This window comes from Nycticebus coucang, chromosome 19 (genome assembly GCF_027406575.1).
Source record: "Nycticebus coucang isolate mNycCou1 chromosome 19, mNycCou1.pri, whole genome shotgun sequence".
Classification (NCBI taxonomy): domain Eukaryota; kingdom Metazoa; phylum Chordata; class Mammalia; order Primates; family Lorisidae; genus Nycticebus; species Nycticebus coucang.
In genome coordinates this window covers 27645550-27667041 of record NC_069798.1, presented here as the reverse complement: position 1 = coordinate 27667041, position 21492 = coordinate 27645550, and the positions used below count along the sequence as shown (strand labels likewise).

Sequence of the window (21492 nt, the reverse complement as noted above, 5' to 3'; positions counted from 1 at the left end):
TCTTAAAAATGATGCAGGAAGTACACTGTAAGATATGCCCCAATATTCATGTTCCTTTCTTCAGTTAGAGAACCCTCAACTTTTGCCAGCACATGGAATAAAGAATAAAGACCCATTTCCCTCTCCTTCATAGTGAAGTTCTAGTTGACAGGAGAGAAGACCTGCGTATACCTCCAGGCAGGTGTCTCAGAAGGACGAAAGCATGCCGGGTCTTCCTCCATCCTGCTGTGTGGAACACAAACATGGTGGCTCAGGTTTCACCTTAGACCACAGGGATGAAAATAAGACCCCAGGTCAGCAGATCAGAACCACCAAGATCTCAGGAAAGTACGAAGCCACCATACCAGCCATGAGTTGTCCATGCCCAAACTTAGGACAGAGGACCTCCTTCCTGCTTTAACTACTCTCACTGCGTCTCTGCAACAAGCAACAACACCCAATCCTACAGCAGGAAAGCAACCCAGGTATGCCAAGCAGGGCAGAGACGCCAGAAAGCTGGGTGGGCCCCATGGAAAGCAGAAACTCAAAGCTCTGCAGAGCACAAGGCCGCGCCAAGGACCCCAGCACAGCAGCAGCACGTCCCTCAAGCATGCCATGAGGGACAGTAGGACCCTCTTCCTTCCCTTTCCATCCCCAATCGTCCTGCTCTGTTCCTTTCCTCTCCATCCTCAGCTCCTCAGACTTCCTCAAACTCTCTATGGTGAGCACGGCTTTTTCTCTTTCTCAGGCATGCTGGACTTTGGGCCTCTTAGTCTTGGAAGTTAAATTCTCAGGAAGATAGTGGAATGGCCAAGCCCATTTACCTTTTCAAACCACAGTAGCTGCGACTGACCAGGTGGCCTTGGGAATGGTGCACACTTCAGACGGATTTAAAATATGACGGAGAGCGCTTCTGAGCAGGGACTATGGGGGGAGGGCTCAGAGAATTTCCTCTGGAAGGTGATATAAATACTGTCAGCGCCGTGACTGGATGGTCAGAATCCCAGCCTCCAGATGGAAAAAACAAAAACAAAGGGATCTGATCTAGACTCCCAAACCCCACCTAAAACATTATAACGGTTTAACCTGGGATTTTACCCATGTCATAATTTAAATGCAAAATGCTACTTTTAAAAAGAAGAAAGGAAAGGATGGGGAAATCTTCCTTTAATGAGAAGTAAAGAAGATACAATATTCTACCCCTTGGCTGGTATACTGCACCACCTGAGAGAAGGAATTGTCTGTACCTTCCAGAAAGAACTAGAGATCCAAACTAGGAATTGATAATTCCTCTCTAAAGGGCTTTCTCTAAGAATTAATTGTTCTAAAGATGGCTTTAAAATAAACAAGAGCTAAGAAACTAATGAGAGTAATTTTAGTATCATTCCCTACACTTGTTCAATGAAGGCAAACGAGTCTTGAGGTCTTTTTTTTTAGTTCAGCTGTGACTCCAGACAGGATCCAAAGTGGAGTTTTACAAATCTCTTCTCTGGGTTTTATGGAGATCTACTTTACCCTTCTGTGTTAGCCTCTTAAAGTACTGCATCAACCTTAAAAGGGCACAAGAAAGGGCTATTTGGGATTTTTCTTTTTTTTACTGGGCTTGCTACTATTTCTTTCATCAGTCTTTCTCTCTCTGGTGAATACCTCATGAATCTCAGCCGTTTCTTTAATTACCCCAAAAAACCCGTTAGAAGCAGCTGTTTTGCATATTAAGTCTGTATGTGGAAATATCCTTTCTGCTAAGGGAAAGGCCGCCGGGCCTCTGCATCAAACCTGTGCCCGGGAACACTCCAGCTGCCATTTGCCACGTGCTTGGGTCCTGGGTCATTTCACTACCCTCAAGGTCAGGGACACACCTGTGCTTAGACCTGACACCTCTGCACCTCCGCAGACGCTGGTGATGAACTCCCAAGGCCCAAGGCCCAAGGTCAGCTGGAGTCGTGCTCTTGCCGAGTCTGGCCTGAAACCTGCTACATAGCAGCGGTGAGTCAGTCCACCCAACTGTGAGAGACAAAGAGCAAGTCTTGAAGTCTTGGCTCCAAACATAAAGTTGAAAGACAACATTTTACATTTCCTACAATACTGTGATAGTCACTGGCGCTATGCAGTAAATATTTCTGGTTCTCTCCACAGACACATGGTATTTCTGCACTTTCCCACCCCCTAGAAACATAGGGTAGCCCGGTGATTTGCTTTGGCCAGTGAGATGTGGACATAAATGTTGTGCCTCACTTCCATACAGAGCTTTAAGAGACAGTGAACAATCTGCCCTGTTCTCTTTCCCTCTACAACAGAGCTAGCAACATTCCAGGCAGTAACCGCTCCCTCAGCTTGGGTCCCAGAGGGATGATAAGGTGAAACAGGGTTCCCAGCCAATCACAAACAAAGCCAACAAGTTTTGATCGTTTACATCACTGAGATCTGGGTACTGTTTGCTAGCATATCTCTTCCTACTCTGGTGTGTACAAATGTGAATCCCTAAATATTCATAATGGTTTTGTTATAACTGCTAATATAAAGGCTAGTTTTCATAATGCTGTACCTTCTTAGGATGCTAAAAAGAAAGGTATTTGGGGGAAAAAAATATGCAGGCAACCAAAACCTTGAAGCAAGAAATGCCCAACTCCAAAGCTTAACAAGAAAAATGTCCCTGTCTAGAAGAGCCAAATGTAAGCACTGGTTTTAAGACAATCAAAATGTTGATTATTACTAAGGTGAGATAATGAGTATATAATGATTCATTACACTATTCTCATATTTCTATACATATTAGAAATTTTCCACAATAAAAGGGGGGGGAAGAAAGAAAGAAAAAGATCTGAAAAGTCTCAAGAACTTTAAGTGCTACTAATTTAAGTCCTCTGAAAGAAAAAAGTTTCTAAAACACTATTATAAGACTTTACCAGTGTTAGAAATGGAATGTCTTGGAGCTACTTACACTATGAAACCATATTAAATATACTACAAATATGAGATGCCTCATTGTTTTTGAAAAAAAAACAAAAAACTCTTGCTTCCTAACTAACCTTAATCAGATATTTTTCATTCATATTTCCAAAAATGGAGAGTATCTGAGACAAAAAGTGTGTTATTGCTGATCCAGGGCAACTTCCTTGTTATTACTAACCAGGAAATTTAGGTCTAGTGATATGGGTAGTCAGCAATCTAAAATTTAGGTCCTGAGTCTTCATTTATATAGTTTCTGCCTCACTAGGTTGGCAACTAGCCTATTTGACAATACCTTGTTGTTCTACTTAAAAACACTTCCAGCAAACAGATCTTGTTATTTCTTTCCATTGCGTTCTGCATTATGAAATCTCTTAGGATGCCTTTAACTATAAGTGAATAAAAATTCTACCTCAAACCACTTAAACACAAGGAAACTTACAGGCTCACATAACTGCTAGTCCAGGGAGAGGGTGGAGTTCAGAGTTGGCTTAACCTAGCAGCTCCAGCTCCGTTCTTCTGCAATTTTCTCAGCTCTGCCCTTCTTGAGCTGTTTTTTTTTTCTTGAGGTTTTTTTTTTTTTTTCCCTTGAGTCTGATTAATAAGACTCACATGGCTCAGAGCCTCACATTCACCTCTCTATGCAAGGAGAGGTAGCCTCTTCCCATGCTTCTGAGAAGGAAAAACATCTTTCCCAGAAGCTTCTACAAACTTTCCTCAGCCTAAAATGGTAACATGTCTATTTATGAATCAATCCTCAGCAAGGGGGATGGGGTCAGCACAACCACCACAGATCACTCAGAGTCTCGCTCTGCCACACAGGCAGAAAGAAAAGGGGCTGTGACTGGAACACAACCACATGCCACTAGGAGCATAGCAGAGTACCAGTCTACAGCACGAGGAGCTGCAGGAAGGTAAGGAGTTGCCTCATTAACTCTTTCCAAATAAATTATATAATTAATGTGTGTGTCAAAGATACGCGATACTACCTTAAAAATGTGTACAGAGGAAGTGTTGTCCCAAAAATGGCAGAGTAGAAGCAATCTGGCTTTACCTTCCCCCACAGAAAGTCAAACACAATTATTCGCTTCCAAGACTGTCACCAGCAATGTCCCAGAATTCAGCTTAAGGATGACAAGATCTCTGGAGCCAAAAGGAAAACATTTTGAAGGTAGAAAGCTCACTAGTATAAGTACACAAATTCACAATACTTTGATGCTATAATTATGGTATATGATCTACTCATATCTTTAGTGTGAAGAGTAAAAAAGAAATCTATCAAAAATAATAACTACAGCAACCTGTTAAAAGATAGACAATATAAAGAGATGTAAACTTAGACAACAAAAAGTTAAAATGTGGGGGAGGGCTGGATTTAAAATGTAGAGTTTAATAGTTTTTCTTTGTGTTTTTTCTTTTCCTTGTCATCAAAGTTAAACCACCATCTGTTATATTCATGGTTTTTATAAGCATATGGTAACCACAAAGGAAAAGTCTCTAATAGATAAAGCTGTCACATCCTGCCTATAATCCTAGCACTCTGGGAGGCCTAGGCGGGAGAACTGAAGTCAGGAGTTCAAGAGAAGCCCGAGCAAGTGCAAGACTCCTCTTTACACAAAAGATAGTCTGGCCAGACCTGGTGGTGCATACCTGTAGTCAGGCTGTATGGGAGGATGAGGCAAGAGGATCACTTAAACCCAGGGGTTTGAGGTTGCAGTGAGCTATGATGATGTCGCTGCACTCTAGTCCTGGTGACAGAGCAAGATCCTGTCTCAAAAAACAAACAGGAGGTGGAGCAAGATGGCAGCCGAGTAACAGCTTCCTTGCATCTGGGCACCGTGAGTCTGGGGAGATAGGACTCCAGGCATCTCTGGCTGGTGGGATCTGCCTATCATCACCCCTGAGAGGATAAAGGGAGTTAGTGAGAGACTTCTGGACCCCAAGAGGAGGACTAAAACAGTGGAAAACTGGCAAGTGGTCGCGTGTGTTCAATCCGTCTAAACCCGCCCACAACTGTAAGTTCAGTAGCAGCGAGACTGCAAACCAGAAAGGCCTTACCTGTGAACTGTTTTGGTGTCTTTGGACTTGGCACTCAGCTGAACTGCCTTGGGGAGAGCCTGAGCGGGAGTGCGGAGAACTTTGGCCGTCATCTAGGGCCCCAGTCTGAGCCGCTGAGTCAGACGGAGCTAATAGCGTTTGGCTCTGGGTCACAGGCAGCCATTGTGAGCGATCTGCCCCGGGAAGCTCCGCCCTCAGGGTTGCAGAGCTAGAATTGGGTGGGAGCTGGTAACCCAGAGACCAAGTAGCCTAAGGGCGGGGTCTGAGCTGCCTTGCAGCCCTAACCCTCGGGAGCAGAGGGAGACCAGTTTTGGCACACAGGGTAAGTGGATAGCCACTTCAGCAGTGATTCCAGCGACAAGCACTTCCCCTGGGAAAGCTTCTGCTCAGCAAGTGAACAAGTTCAAAGTGCCTTTTAAGTGGGCTGAAGAGAGATTTAGGGTGTCTACCTGCTGGGGTCTGAGAAACTAGCAGCCTCCAGTCTATCAGAACTGTAATTAACATCTCATAACCCAGAAGACCACGTGTTGCCCAGACAATATTCAATAACATATACATACTGCTTTGTTTTTGGTTGTGTTTTTTTTTTTTTTTGGTTTGGTTGTTTTTTTTGTTTATTTGGATGTTGTTGATTGTTTTTTGTTTTTTAAGTTCAACCTTTTCCATACAGATCCTTTTTCTTTCTCAATTTTTCTAGTTTAATTATAATTTCCCATTGCTGCCTATTTCAATAATTAGAACTTCATTTTTGTTAGTGTTTCTACCGCTATTATTTGGTTTTTCCAGCCAATTTTATCCCGTAAAGTTTTCTGTTTGCTTGTTTTGGTTTGATTTATAGCATTTTTGTCTTTCCTCTCTACTTGGTGGAGGTGGGGTACTGTGTCTGATCAGGTTAGCAAAGAGCTGCTGACCTCAAGGGAACCACCCAACTGGGCACCCCCAGAAGGTGGTTTTTTTTTTTTAAGGTTGTATCAAAGTACCCTACTGTACACCTATATTGCTCTGTCTCCCTCCTTCTGTGCCTCTCTTCTTTTTGTCAATATTCCTTTTACCCACCCCCTCTCCTTTCTCTATTTTCCTTTTTTTTTTTTTTATCACTCGGTCCTCCTTTCTTTCATCCCTTTTTTGCTCTTCAACCTTCTCACCCTTCTGGTCCTGTAACCCTTAGTCCACAGGCACAAGAACTTAAAGAGCAAGAGGAAGGGAAAGGAAAATTAGGGCAAGGAAACAGATAAAAGAAATTACTCATGAGGAAGAATCAGCAGAAAACTCCAGGCAACATGAAGAACCAGTCCAGAACAACCCCACCAAGGGACCATGAGGTAGCTACTGCAGAGGATTCCACCTATACAGAAATGTTAGGAATGACAGAAAGGGAATTTAGAATACACATGTTGAAAACAATGAAAGAAATGATGGAAACAATGAAGGAAACTGCTAATAAAGTGGAAATTAACCAAAAGGAAATCCAAAAACAGAATCAAATCAGAGATGAACGATATGAAGAATATAAAAAGGATATAGCAGAGCTGAAGGAAATGAAACAGTCAATCAGGGCACTTAAAGATGCAATAGAAAGTATCAGCAACAGGTTAGACCATGCAGAAGAAAGAATTTCAGAGGTAGAAGACAAAGTTTTTGAGATAACTCAGATAGTAAAAGAGGCAGAAAAGAAGAGAGAGAAAGCAGAACGTTCACTGTCAGAATTATGGGACTTTATGAAGCCTTCCAACATACGAGTTATAGGAATTCCAGAAGGGGAAGAAGAATGCCCCAGAGGAATGGAAGCCATACTAGAGAATATTATAAAAGAAAATTTCCCAAATATCACCAAAGATTCTGACACACTGCTTTCAGAGGGATATCGGACCCCAGGTAGCCTCAACTCTAACCGAGCTTCTCCAAGACACATTGTGATGAAACTGTCCAAAGTCAAGACAAAAGAAAAGATTCTGCAAGCTGCCAGGAGTAAGCGCCAGTTGACCTACAGGGGCAAATCCATCAGAGTGACCGCAGACTTCTCTAATGAAACTTTCCAAGCAGGAAGACAATGGTCATCTACCTTTAATCTACTTAAACAGAACAATTTCCAGTCCAGAATTCTGTACCCTGCTAAGCTAAGCTTCAAAATTGATGGAGCAATCAAATCATTTACGGATATACAAACATTGAGGAAATTCGCCACAACAAGACCAGCTCTACAGGAAATACTTCAATCTGTTCTGCACACTGATCACCACAATGGATCAGCAGCAAAGTAAGAACTCAGAAATTAAAGGACAGAACCTAACCTCCACACTGTTGCAAAAGATAAAACTAAGCAATGGACTCTCACAAAATAAGACGAATAGAAACAAACAAACAAACAAACAAAAACTAAACCATAACAGATAAGCTAAAAACAAAAAATGATGAATTAGGACATACTTAAAATAAAATTACTTAAGCATGAAAAAGGCAATAAGAAAGGAAGAAAGTAGTTCCAAAACAACCAGAGCAAGTAACACAATGGCAATAATAAATCTTTACTCATTGATAATAACATGGAATATAAGTGGATTAAATTCTCCAATGAACAGAGTAGCCAAATGTATTAAACATCCCTGCCCTCCAAAAAACAAGATTATATACTTCCTTCAAGAAAATGACTTCACTTATACAGACACATACAGACTAAAAATGAAGGTATTTCCTACAAACAGAAACGAAAAAGGGCAGGAATAGCTATACTTTTTTTTTTTTTTTTTTATTGTTGGGGATTCATTGAGGGTACAATAAGCCAGGTTACACTGATTGCAATTGTTAGGTAAAGTCCCTCTTGCAATCATGTCTTGCCCCCATAAAGTGTGACACACACCAAGGCCCCACCCCCCGGAATAGGTATACTTTTATCAGATAAAATAGATTTCAAGTCAAAGATTGTAAAAAGTCAAGGGAGGTCACTATACAAAGGAGTCGACACAGTAACAGGATATAACAATTGTAAACACATATACACTCAACACTGGAGCATCCAAACATACGGAGCAAACATCACTAGATCTAAAGGAAGAGAAAGACTGTGGTAATCCTAAGGGACTTCAACACGCACTGTTAGTAGTGGACAGATTATCCAGACAGAAAATCAGTGAAGAAACAAAAGAGTTAAAACTATAACCTAGACCAGTGTTTTTCAATGTTCTTTATCTCACACTTAAGTTATGTCAACCAAAATAATTAAAAGAGTAAAAAAAAGAATATACTTACTGTGCTTTGAACTTTTGAAAATAATTAATGATCTTTAAAAATTCTCACAGCATACCTAAGATCCTCTCACAGCACACTGGTTGAAAATCACTGCTCTAGACCGACTAGACCTAACTGAAATTCACAGAACACAGAACATTTCATCCAAATGCTGCAGTCACAACTTCTTATCAGCACATGGAACATTCTCTATGATAGACCACATGTTAGGCAACAAAACAAGTCTCGACAAATTCACAAGAGTAGAAATCATATCAAATATCTTTCCTGACCACAATGGAATCAAACTAAAAATCAATGACAAGGGGAACTTTGATAATTATACATAAACATGAAAATCAAACATCCTCCTGAACAGACAATGTGTCAGTGAAGAAAGTAAGAAAATTTCTTAAAATTAATTAAAATGGATCCATGACATACTAAAATCTAGAGGACACTGCAAAAGCAGCACTAAGAGGGAAAAGTAGAAATATTTCAAATAAACAACCTAACCATGCACTTCAAGGAACTAAAAAAGAACAAACAAAACTCAAAATTAGAGAAGAAAGAAATTATAAAGAGCAGAAAAAAATTAAATTGAGGCCCAAAAAATAGCAAAATGAAAAATTGGTTTGTTGGTTTTTTGAAAAGATTAAAATCAACAAAACTTTAGCTAGACTAAGAAAAAACAGAAAAGACCTAAAGAAATTAGAAATGAAAACGTAAACATTACAACTTGAAACTACAGAAATACAAAGACTCATAGAGACCGTTGCCAACAACTATATGCCAACAAGTAGACCAATTCCTGAACACACAAACTGCCAAGATTGAGCAATGAAGGAACAGAAGATCTGACAGGACCCATAACATGTAATGATAACAGAGCATGGATAAAAAGTCTTCCATCAAAGAAAAGCCCAGGTCCTGATGGTTTCACTGCTGAATTTTATCAAACATTTAAAGAAGAACTAATACCAGTTCTATGCAAGCTATTCCAAAAAATTAAAGAGGAGAAAATGCTTCCAAACTCATTCTCCAAGGCCAGCATTAACATGAAATCCAAACCAAAACAACAACAACAACAAAAACTACAAATCAGTATCTCTGATGAACATAAATGCAAAAATCCTCAACAAAATACTTGCAACTAAATTCAAGATCACTTTACAAAGATCAATCATCATGATTAAGTAGGCTTTACCCCAGGGAAGCATGAATTGTTCAATACATATAAATCAATAAAAGTGATACATCACATTAACAGAATCAAGGACAAAAACCATACGATCATTTCAATAGATGATGAAAAAAGCATGTGACAAAAATCAACATCTCTTTATGATAAAAACTCCCAATACACTAATAAAGCCACATATGACAAGCACACAAGAAAGAACGAAAAGGTATTCATTGGAAAGGAAGTGGTCAAAGTATTCTTGCACACGGTCAAGATACTGTATTTAGAAAAACCTAAAGACTCCACTAAAAAATCATAGAATTGATCATTGAATTCAGGAAAGCTGCAGGACACAAAAATAAATATACAAAAATCAGTAGCATTTATACAAACACATACATCAACAGCAAACAAACTAGAAAAGAAATCAAAAAAGCAATCTCATTTATAATAAGCTATCAAAAATATAAAATATCTAAGAACAAATGTAACCAAAGAAGTGAAAGATTTCTGCAAGGAAAACTACAGGCAGACAGTGGTTCACGCTTATAAACCTACCACTCTGGGAGACCACAACAGAGTGATTGTTTGAGTGCAGGTGCTCAAAACCAGCCTGAACAAGAACAAGACTCAGTGTGTAATAAAAATAGAGAAATTTGCCAAGCATTTTGGTGGGCACCTGTAGTCCCAGCTACTTAGGAGGCTGAGGCAAGAGGATCAATTGCCTGAGTCTAGGAGTTTGAGGTGTAAGCTAGGCTGACGCCACAGCATTCTACCCAGGGTGACAAAATGAGACTCTGTCACAAAAATAAATAAATAAATAAATAAATAAAACCCTACAAAACACTGATGAAAGAAACCAAACAAGGCACAAAAAATGGGCAAGATATCCCAGGCTCATGGAATGGAAGAATTAATACTGTTAAAACGTCCACACCACCCAAAGCCATCTACAAAGTCAATGCAATCCCTGTGAAATCAGTGACAGTCATCACAGAAATGTAAGAAAAACTCCTAAATTTGTATGGAACCACAAACCCGCCCCGCCCCCCCCAATAGCCAAAGTAATCTTAAGCAAAAAGAATAAATAAACCTGGGGGCATCATATTACTTGACTTCAAAATAGACTACAAAGCTATAGGAAACAACACAGCATAGTACTGTTGTAAAAACAGACACACAGCAAATGGAACAGAATGGAATACCCAGAAATAAACCCGTGCATTTATAGCCAACTCATTTTTGACAAAGGTACCAAGAATATACACTAGGGAAAAGAAAGTCTATTTAATAAATAATGTGTGAAAACTGAATAACCACATGCAGAAAAGTGAAGCCAGACTCCTATCTCTTGCCATATACAAAAATAAAATCAAAATAAAGACTTAATCTAAGATCTGAAACTGTGAAACTACTAGAAGAAAAAATGGAGCAACGCTTCTGCCATCAGTCTGGGGAAAGACTTTTTGGGAAAGACCTCAAAAGTACAGGCAACAAAAGCATAAATAGGCAAACGGGATGAAGCTAAAAAGCTTCTACAGAGCAAAGAAAACAATCAACAAAGTGAGAACTCAAATTAGACCTCCCATTTAACCCTGCAATCCCACTACTAGGCATATACCCAGAAGCAAAATTATTTTATCATAAAGACATCTGCACTAGATTGTTTATTGTAGCTTAATCTACAATCGCCAAGATGTGGAAACAACCTAAATGCCCGTCAACTCAGGAATGGATTAATAAATTGTGGTATATGTATACCATGTGGTATATGTATACTATTCAACCATAAGAAAAGATGGTGACTTTACGTCTATTGTATCAACCTGGATGGAGTTGATACGTATTCTTCTTAGTAAGGTATCACAAAAATGGAAAATTAAATGTCCAATATACTCAATTTTATTATGAAGCCAGTAGATGATCTAATACATGCCCACTCAGGAGGAAAACTTAATTCAAGTTGGGGGGAGGGGGAACAAGAGAAGGGACGGGTGTGTTCCCATTTAATGGGCACAACGTGGCAGTGTATATGGCACACCTTCTGGGTGCAGAACACAGCTACAAGAGGGACTCTACCTAACAAATACAAATATTGTGACCTGGTTGGTTGTACCCTCAACCTGAAATAAAAAAGAAAGAAAGAAAAAAAGTGTAGAGACGACATACAGAATGAGAGAAAATATTTGTAAATTATACTTTCAACAAAAAAATTAATAACCAGAAAATATCAGGAACTCAAGCAACTCATAGCAAAAAATAAATTTTTATTAAAAATGGGCAAAAGATTTGAATAAACATTTCTCAAAAGAAGATATACAAGTGGCCAACAGGAATATGAAAAAATGTTCAACATCTCTAATCATTAAATTATTATGAAAATACTTAACTATTTTATTTATAGGGAATTTGACTATTAAAAAATATGTACAGATAATCTAAAGACTAATGAGTCCAAATTCACTTAAAGGTATTAACTAATCCATGGCAATATTTTAAACAGCATAAAGACAACGCAGTCCCAGACACCTGGGTTGTGTCCTGGCTCAGAGAAATGCAAATCAAAACCATACTGAAGTATCATCTCGCTCCACTTAAAATGGCTTTTATCAAAACAATAACAAAAAAGAGATACCAAGTAATGGGGCAGCACCTATTGCTCAGTGGGTAGGGTACCAGCCCTATATACCGAGGGTGGCGGGTTCAAACCCAGCCCCGGCCAAACTGCAACAAAAAAACAGCCGGGCGTTGTGGTGGGCACCTGTAGTCCCAGCTACTTTACTCGGGAGGCTGAGGCAGGAGAATCGCCTAAGCCCAGGAGTTGGAGGTTGCTGTGAGCTGTGTGACGGCACGGCACTCTACCAAGGGCGATAAAGTGAGACTCTGTCTCTACAAAAAAAAAAAGAGAGATATCAAGTAAGGATGCAGACAAAAGGGGAATACTTGTATGCTGTTGATAGGGATGTAAATTAGTAGAGCACTCTAGAAAACAGTATGGAGGTGCCGCAAAAAACTAAAAATAGTACTACTATAAGATCCAGATCTCATTGTTAGGTATACAGCCAAAAGAAAGAAAATCAGTGTATCAAAGAGGTATCCCTATGTTCACTGTAACACTATTCACAATAGCCAAGATATGGAATCAACCTAAGTGTCCATCAACAGATGACTAGATTTAAAAAATGCTACATATTACACTATAGGCTATTATTCAGCCACAGCAATGAATGAAATCCTGTCATTTGCAACAACATGGATGAAATAACGCAGGCACAGAAAGAAAATGCATGTGCTCACTCATGTGGGAGTTAAAATAGTGAATGTCAGGGAAGTAGAAAGTAGAATGAGGGTTACCAGAGGATGGGAAGGGCAGAGAGGGTGAAATAAAGAGAAATTGGTTAAAGGGTACAAAAGTACAATTGGATACAAAGAATTAGATCTAGGGTTCAACAGTACAGCCTGGTGACTACACTGAACAACAATGCATGGTGTAGTTCAAAATAGGAGGTGGGTAGAGGGAAGGGGATTGGTGGGATTACACCAGCGGTGCATCTTACAAGGGTATATGTGAAACTTGGTAAACGGTCTGTGAAGCTAGTGAATGATGCCCCATGAATATATCAATGTACACAGCTATGATTTAATTAAAAAAAAGAAAGAAAGAAAAAAAAAGAAATGCAGACTTGTTACAAAAAAAAAAAAAATAGCTACAAGAATCAGACTGTTTCCAACATAAAGTAGAGATAAATGTTTGAGGGGATAGATATCTCAAATACCCTGACTTGATCATTACACATTGAATCCAAGTATCAAAATATCACATGTAACCCAAAATATGTACAATTATTATGTGTTAATAAAAAAGGAAATAAAAAATTAAAAAAAGTAAAGCAAAAAATTAATCTTAGAATGTTACTTAAAAGATCAGTTGTGAGGTGTTTTATATAATTATGGTGAATTTAATTAACTATTTAAAAATCTGTGAAGTCTGTATTAAAGTGTTTAAAAATGCTTCTTTACAAGATTTTCTTACCACTGCATTTAAAATTTTACCGTGAGGAATTTAAATGCTGAAAAGATGAATCTTGAGAATGCTACTTAAAAGATGAGCTGTGAACTGTGATTTCGGTGAATTTAACTTTCTAACAAAATTGTGAAAATCCCTGTCACGAAATGTTTAAACCTGCTTCTTTAAAGACATTTCTTATCATTGTATTTAATGCCTGGCTGCAAGTTTACATACATACGTTGAAAATCGTTATTTAAAATATTTAACCTATTTTATTATAGGGAATTTGATTACTGAAAAATATGTACAGATAATCTAAAGACTAATAAATCCAAATTCATTTAACGGTATTAACTAATCCATGGCAATATTTTAAACAACATATAGACAACGTAGTCCCAGAGGACCTGGGTTTATGTCCTGGCTCTGATACCTACTACCAGGTCAGTTCACGTGCATTGTCTACATAACACAACTGTTGTGATGGTTAAAGGAACACTGTGTAAAGGGCCAACATCAGACACAGTGTAAGTTGTATTGAACAAAGCACTAAGTAAATCCTAGCTACTACCAGTCTCAGACAAGAAAACTACTATGATGTGATAAGTAATAAAATTATTTAATATTGAAAAGGGGCCTGGAAGAGGTATTTCTTTTTAGCAGCCCAGCATTTCCCCTCTCTAATTTCCTTTTGGAGAATTATCTATCCCCTACCTTGCATAATCTTGGTGAGAATGTAAATCTATATGTCTACCCTCCCGCTAGGGAAGCCAAAGGGATTCCTTGGAGATTCTGCAAATATCATAAATAACCGTTCTCACCACTGGTACACCCAGCCTGACCTAGGCTCACCCAGTCAGATGCACTCTCAGCACCAAGAGTCTTAAATTTGGGGTAAATAATATGCAAAAATGAAAGGACACATAGAGTTCGATCATCCCAGTGGTAACATCCTGATCAGAGCATTCCTAGAATTCTGCTTCCCAGCATTCCAGAACTGCCCTAGTTTCTGTTTCCAAGCTTGGTTTTCTAGTATTCAGTCCCATAAGCTTCTAATTCCTTTCCAATAAATTACCTCCTGTTTAAGCGAGGCAGAGCTGGATTTCACTGCCTGTAACCAGAAAACCCAACTGAGACGTGCACCAAGACCAGTCACTAGACTCTAGCGACTGGAGTATAGCTTGAAGGTACTGTGTTGGGACTCAAGACTGGAACGGAGCTCTTCTAAGAACAGAAACAGTTAAGTCCTGGAAAGGTGTTTTAGGAAGTGCAGTGAGAAGCCAGAAAAGCTAAGACACAATGAGTAACAGAATAAGTGTGGAGTCTGTCCCACAGATGTGGAGAAGTGCGGCGTAGAGTCGAGCTGCACAGGAAGAAGGGAATCCACCTAGTTCTGATTGAAACTTGCTGCCTGGTGAAATTTTAAGGCAAGTATTTTTATGACGTTCCTTTCAAAGAGTTGTATGACAAAAATGTCTTCACCTTCAGCTTCATAGGTGCTCCTTTCATAGAGCCACGTCTCCATGACCTTCCTCCCCGACCCCCGTGGAAATCCTTCTCTAGTTCAACACACTTTAGCATATACAAGGTTTAGTTCATAACAAAATCCTATTGTAGTTCAATAATATTTAAAGGTACAGAATATTCACAAGGGAAAGAACAGTATAAAAGGTCCTCAGCTGGCTTGCTTTCAGGTTGGAAGCCATCAACGATTTTTTTTCAAGAATCCTATTTTTACTACTCTAGTCTGTGTCACTAAATCCCAGTCTACCTATTTCTACCTTCCTACCCAACCTGAATCAAGCTACAGTTACAGATCCCATTTTGGGTATATGAGAAAAGCAGTTCCTGGCTCAGAGAACACCCTGCAAACTGACTAGGAAAGCTCTGTGCTTCTCTCTTCTCTGACATCACCTGCCCCAACCTCTGTATTTCACATCCAAGGTCTCCCAAAACTCTGTTTTCATTGGTCTTCCATAGTGTCCTTTCTCCAAAATAAATATTTCCTACCCTCTTCCATTGCTCAAAATGCACCCTAAATGTAACTTTTAAAAAATGTCTACCATAAGCCTTACCCAACTGTTGATTTCTTTCTCAGCTTAGTTTTCACATCTTTCATAATATCCTAATTTGCTCCCTCCTCACCAAAAAAAAAAAAGAGGCAACGTGCATTTAGCCCAGAAATATCTGCAAGTTCCATGTATAATGTTAAGAAAAAAAAGACAGGGGTGGAACAATTACTTTTCACTCTATACTTTTTGGTACTACCAGGACATTTTTCCGTGTGAGGATGTTACTTTTTCTGCCAAAAATATGCTGTCATTATTCATACATAATACATACATACTTGTGGACACTCCCCACAAGTCTGGAAGTTGCTTTAGATAAACGGGCACAGAGCTGGCAGTTAAGCATCTTGGCGGGTATGACTAAAGTGAAACCCTGGCAGATCCCACTCTTCTTTGCCCAAAACAACCTGGATGAGTCCAAATCATTTCACATATTACTTTGTTACTCTTTTGCTCTATAGGAGAGCGGTTCTCAACCTGTGGGTCGCGACCCATAGGAACTGTATTAAAGGGCTATGGCATTAGGAAGGCTGAGAACCACTGATGTAGGGTATATTCCATGCCTCTCCAATTAGTCAGGCATTGCATTGTGGACTAGTTAAGGGCTTAGAAGCCTGGCCTCAAGCAATCTTCCTCCACCTTCCCACACACTGGGATTACAAGCTTGAGCCATTGAGCCCAGCCCTACACTTGCCTTCTAACAGTACTATCCTCAGCATCCTCACTCCTGGCAACTTGTCTTCTATCTTAGGGCCCAACACCAACCTGCCTATCTGTACTTTAAACTTACCCTTCAGCCAAAACCAAACCTGGATGTGGAATATCCCCATCCTGGTCTTCTGACCTTTGGGGGCTTCGATCTCCTCATCCCTGCCAAACCTGATCTCCATCTGCTTCCAAGCCACCTCCTGTTCTCCTACTTAACCAGGCTTCCAGCTTCACGTGCTCAGCTCTCAACGCAGAAGTCACACGACCTCTGTATCACCTTCTCTGACACAAAGTCCCTCACCTCACTGGACCTGTCAGCCTTACAATCTAACCCCAGACAAGTCCTCCTGTTCACTTTTTCTGCTTCAACTTGCAGGATATTGATTGACATTGCAGACAAAGTTTGGAAATGACACAGGCTAAGTCCACTATAAATCCATGCTGACCAGCCAGACCAAGTGTGGCTATTCTTTTTTTTTTTTTTCCTTTAAATTAAGTCATATATACATAGATCATGAATACATTTATGCCTTTGTGGGATTCAATGTGTTGATTATTTGGACAAATTGGAGTGCTTACACCCAACTAATTAACATAGCTTTCACCTCATTTACTTAATCACAGCGTTAAGACATTTGTGTTCTATATGAGCCTGGCTATTCTTAACACCACCTGTACTCCGGCTCTGACTCTCTGCCTTCTTCCGTGTCTTTGCACCTCACAGGCCACCCAGCGTTCAGAATCAAGTTCCCTCCACCCCACTGTTACCTCGCACTCCCGCTGTTCCTCTCTGGAGTCCTTCCTTCTGTCCTAAGGATAACGCTCTGGACCTGTGCACTTAATGACATCCCTCTCTACAGCCACAAACTACTCCTCTCATCTTTCTGACACTCACCACCCACCTCCACAATCCTTTCTCCAGAGGTAACTTTCAGGCCAAATTACACCAGAGATGAGGGCTTTGTCACCACCTTCCTCCCAAAAGTAAGATTTTACAAAATGAAATTAAATGCCAAAACTTAACAATAAGGACATTTCACTTGAAAAATCAAGACTTCTGACTCCTCTAAGTAAAACAAAATCTTTGCTACCACTGAGTGAGGATACAGCAAACTCCTAGGAGCTGACTCCAGTAGCCCCCCTGCAATGGGTGTCACCACCTGCCGTCACTAGTCAACCTTCCTCATGGCGGGGGGCGCATTGACGCTCACCTACCCTACTTCCTTGCCTAGCCATACTCTATCGCCTATAAAAAGTTTTGCTCCTTCCTATCCTAAAAACATATTTCCCTAACCTACCCCCAGTGCAAGCTACAACCTTCTTCCTGGTCCTCTCCAAAACACCTCCTCGGGGAACAGTCTACATTTGCTCTAACCATGCATTCACCTCCCACCCCCGGTAATAAGATCTCTGCTCTTCTCTCTATGCTACAACTACAGAGAGCAGAGAAAGGCCAAGAGACCCTCTCACATCGCTGCCTGCTCAACAGCACAGACACTGGAGACTGTCTGCTTTATGAGGTCTCCACTACTGGCTTTCCTGACTTGCCCTCTTCTAATTCTCCTGGGAGGAAATCACACAGAACTCCCAACCGTTAGATGCCTGAAAATGCCTCTAAATGCCATGCAGACTCCTTCTGTGCTTCCTTTTCACAGACACCAAACACTCAGCACACTCCTTTCTCTCCTGTGACTCTGCCAACAGCCTCCCCATGTCTTGGAATTTCTCTCAAGGGAAAAGAAAATGGGAAAAAGACTTCAGTCTGAGGTATACTGATTTATTCAACATACCCTGATCATTCCTCACGCGGTAGGCAGGCACTAAGGTCTAGAAGACCAGTAAGAGATAGTCCCTACCCTTAGCTCAGGAATTCACAGTCTAAAAGTCACACAGGTGGATAAGCTGACAGTGGCAACATGATATGTCAATAAACATGATACAATGAAGAAGGAAACAAAGGCCAGGGAGGGCCAGAGCAGCTTGCTGAGAGAAACACCTCAGATACGTCCACTAACCCCATTTGAGTCCAGTCCTCCTGCAACAGTCTCCCCAGCTGGTCTCCATGCCTCCTTCTTCCCAATCCTCTCTCACCCAAATCCATTCTCCACAGTGCAGCGTGGGGAATCTGCTCAAAACCTGAAGCAGAGCTCTCTCCTGCTCACGTCTTTCAAATGCAGGCCGACATCCGCTGTCTCACGCAGGTTCTCCACCTTCACCGCATCTTCCTCCTCCCTGTGCACTGTGGTGAAAGATCGTCCGCGCTGATCTTTCAGTTCCTTAGCACAGAATGAGTCCTCTTCTGCCATCAGGCCTCAGCACATACCATTCTTTTTAGTGAAATCCCGTTGCCCCTACTCTTTGTATTATCGAAATCCTTTGATCTCTGGGTCAGCGTAAATGTCATTTCCCCCATTATTTACTCAATTGTCTCTATTTTTGTCTGCCTCATTAGATTGTTTGACCAAGGAAGAGAGGAACCACGCTTGTTTAATTCACTTTGTATCCACAGCAGTTAGCACACACCAGACACTAAGATTTGCTTACAGAGGATGTTAAAGATGCCTTCCTCCTGCAGGGCCCTGACCGTGAGCAAGCCCTCAGGCTCATTCCTCAGTGCCCTCTACCACTCGGTTTTCATCATCTCAACACTGAAGATGCTCCCTGCAAGATCCAGTCCTTCAATGGTGAAGCCTGTAGGACAGTTCCAGCTGGAGTCCCTCTCTGGCCTCTGCAACTAGACGTGCCCAAGACACACTCACCAACTATCCTTAAACTCTGTTTTTTTTCTGTTTCTGTTAATGGTGGCATCCTCATAGACGTCACGTGATTGACTTGCTTTTCCTTCACCCATTGACAAGAACACCTGATTCCATCTGTAAAAGTGTGCATGTATGTTCCTGTACACAAAGTCACCTCAACTAATGCATCAGCCTCACTTCCCAACTCTAGTCTTCTGAAATAACAATCACTCCCCTACATGGACACTAAAGCTTAATTCCAATGGTATCAATCAATATCTTCATCAAAATCCTTCAACAGCTCCTTCCAGTCTTCCTAATAACTCTTCTGTTAGGTATTCAAAACCCTTCTCAATCTTAGACAAACTGTCCTATGAGGTAGTCTAGTTTGGCGGCTGTGGTTAAGACCACAATCTCAGAAGCCAGACTGCTGCACTAAAAGCACAGACACAGACAGGTACAGATCCCAGCTTCACCACTTAGCTTCTCCACACCATCTACTCCTTCCTGAAGAGCAAGTGAATTAACACAAGCAGAGCACTTACAACAGTGCTTGGTATGCAGCCAGACCTACCTACATGCGCTTTATTTGTATTCTGCAGCCCCATCAACAGCCTAGATTCCAGTCTGCCTGAACCAACTCACAGTTCCCCTAAGACTCCTCTGAAGTGAGAGCCCACCGCAGTCAAAAGACCAGCCAATAAGTGGTTGCTGTTACAGCCCCTCCTCTAACTCTAACGCATTCCCAGTCAAAAGCTTCTGCCACAAAAGCTTTCCGTCTGAGTGTCTAACATCTCATGCACTGAAATGCTCCAAATGTTGCTTATCAAAGAATTTCTAGCCCTGTCCAAAGACTCTCAGTCTACAATTAGCCACCCACTTCTTCCCTTACTTTCTCATTCCTCTCCTAAGTTTCAGATCAGAGACCATGTTACCACCATTTTCCACCCTCAGTGGCAGAGCTATTGTAGTTATCTTTTAGTTATCTTTTGCTCCTCATCTAGGTAAAAGTTGAAACTCTTCTGGCTATTACCGCTACAATAGTCATGTCACTTCAGATAGTGTTACCTTTGCATGGAAACAACTAAAATAATTAAAATCAATTCTGCAATCATAATATGAACAGAATATGAACTTCAATCTCCAAAACATCAGGTCATTCCCCGCCATGCACAAGGACTTGTAAATATTAGTAAAGTGTTTACTGATAAACTAATTCCTAGGAATAGACAAATGAAAGTTTCAAGTCCTAGCAATTTTAACCTACTCTTTAACCTGAAGTAAAATAGTAAACTCTAAGACATAATGTGTAATATCTAAAGAATAATCCAATAACTTAGTACGTAGCTTTACCAATGCAATGCAAATTCTGCTTTCTATAAATGAACTGATGTTTTAGTTTTTTTAATGAAATTAAGTCACAACTGCCAAAGACACAAAAATCTAGCAAGAACCATGGCATCTAAACCTAAGGAACTGTCTTCAATTCACTTCGTGACTCCCTAGGAAAGTCTGAACCAGCGTCACACCAGTGTCACCAGGGCCAAAGTTGTCAACCAAAAGGTAACATACTAGAAGCCAATACTTAAACATCTTCACAGAACCAAAACCAATCATATATTCTTTAACATCAGAAGTCAGAAATTATAATGATTTTAAAGGATTCTTATAAAAATTTATAAGAATTTGTTTTTATAATTTATAGGAATTTATAAGAATTCTAAAAATCAAAGAAGAAATGAATCACCTGAAATCAGAGATACACTCTCAGCTCTGGTCACTGCTGCAACATCTGACCCCAAAACAACCCCAAGCATCCCTTCTCCTTAAGGACTGAAAAGGGTTTCACGCTGAAGAAGTCCCTACAAAAATGCAAGGAAAACAGCTGAGAATTTAAACTGAATGGCTAATCACTGGTTTATAACTTTTAAAAGAATCAAGCAGTAATGCTCTAGGCCAGTGGTTCTCAACCTTCCTAATGCCATGACCCTTTAATACAGTTCCTCTGGGGCGTGACCCACAGGTAGAGAACGGCCACTCTAAGCATTGCCAAAGTGTAGTCCCTAGACACCAAATTGGCATGTAGTCCATAGGGAGGTAAATAGGCTGAAAGTATTTAAAACTTTGATAGAAATTTGACAGAGAAATTGTACATCTACTGAACCCAATTTAAAAATGGAAGTTAGATATTGTAGCTTTCAAGTTCACTCTTCTGGCAATTCATATTTTATAAGTATTATGAAAACATCAACCCACAAAAGTGGAAATGTTAAAAACTGGTCCTTTGGGGATATTCATTTCCAGAAAAATGAAATAGATGTATTTTTCCGCATTCCTCCAAGTACAACTTAAAACTCAAGACGTTACATATAAAACAAACTTGAGATGACGCCTAGTGTTGAGAGGGAGCGGACTGGCTAGAGAATTCAGGCCCCATGGAACAACACGATGGTGAGTTCCCTGGGATTTATTTTTGCCTCATATATCCCAGGTTAAGAGCTGAAAATGTGAGCAACTTGGAGCCTGGAAATACTAACAAAAGCAGGTAAAAAACTCCAACGAAAGCCTGCTTTC

General features: G+C 40.3%; 1 protein-coding gene and 1 non-coding gene across 7 annotated transcripts in view; both read right to left on the bottom strand.

Annotated features, from left to right (window-relative positions):
• GALNT1 (polypeptide N-acetylgalactosaminyltransferase 1) overlaps window positions 1-21492 on the bottom strand; it is a 145276-nt gene that overhangs the window by 115342 nt on the left and 8442 nt on the right. The window contains exon 2 of one of the 6 annotated variants that reach the window (XM_053571568.1): window positions 1839-1983. The exons of 4 other annotated variants lie outside the window; for them this stretch is intronic. The gene's annotated coding sequence lies outside the window, so the exon portion shown is untranslated. Of the gene's footprint in view, window positions 1-171; window positions 188-1838; window positions 1984-21492 lie in introns of those variants that run through there. One more of the 6 variants, XM_053571571.1, reaches the window with a different exon arrangement.
• On the bottom strand, window positions 1420-1542 carry LOC128572212 (small nucleolar RNA SNORA26). Its single transcript, XR_008376117.1, has one exon. It is a non-coding gene; the product is annotated as a small nucleolar RNA SNORA26 (small nucleolar RNA).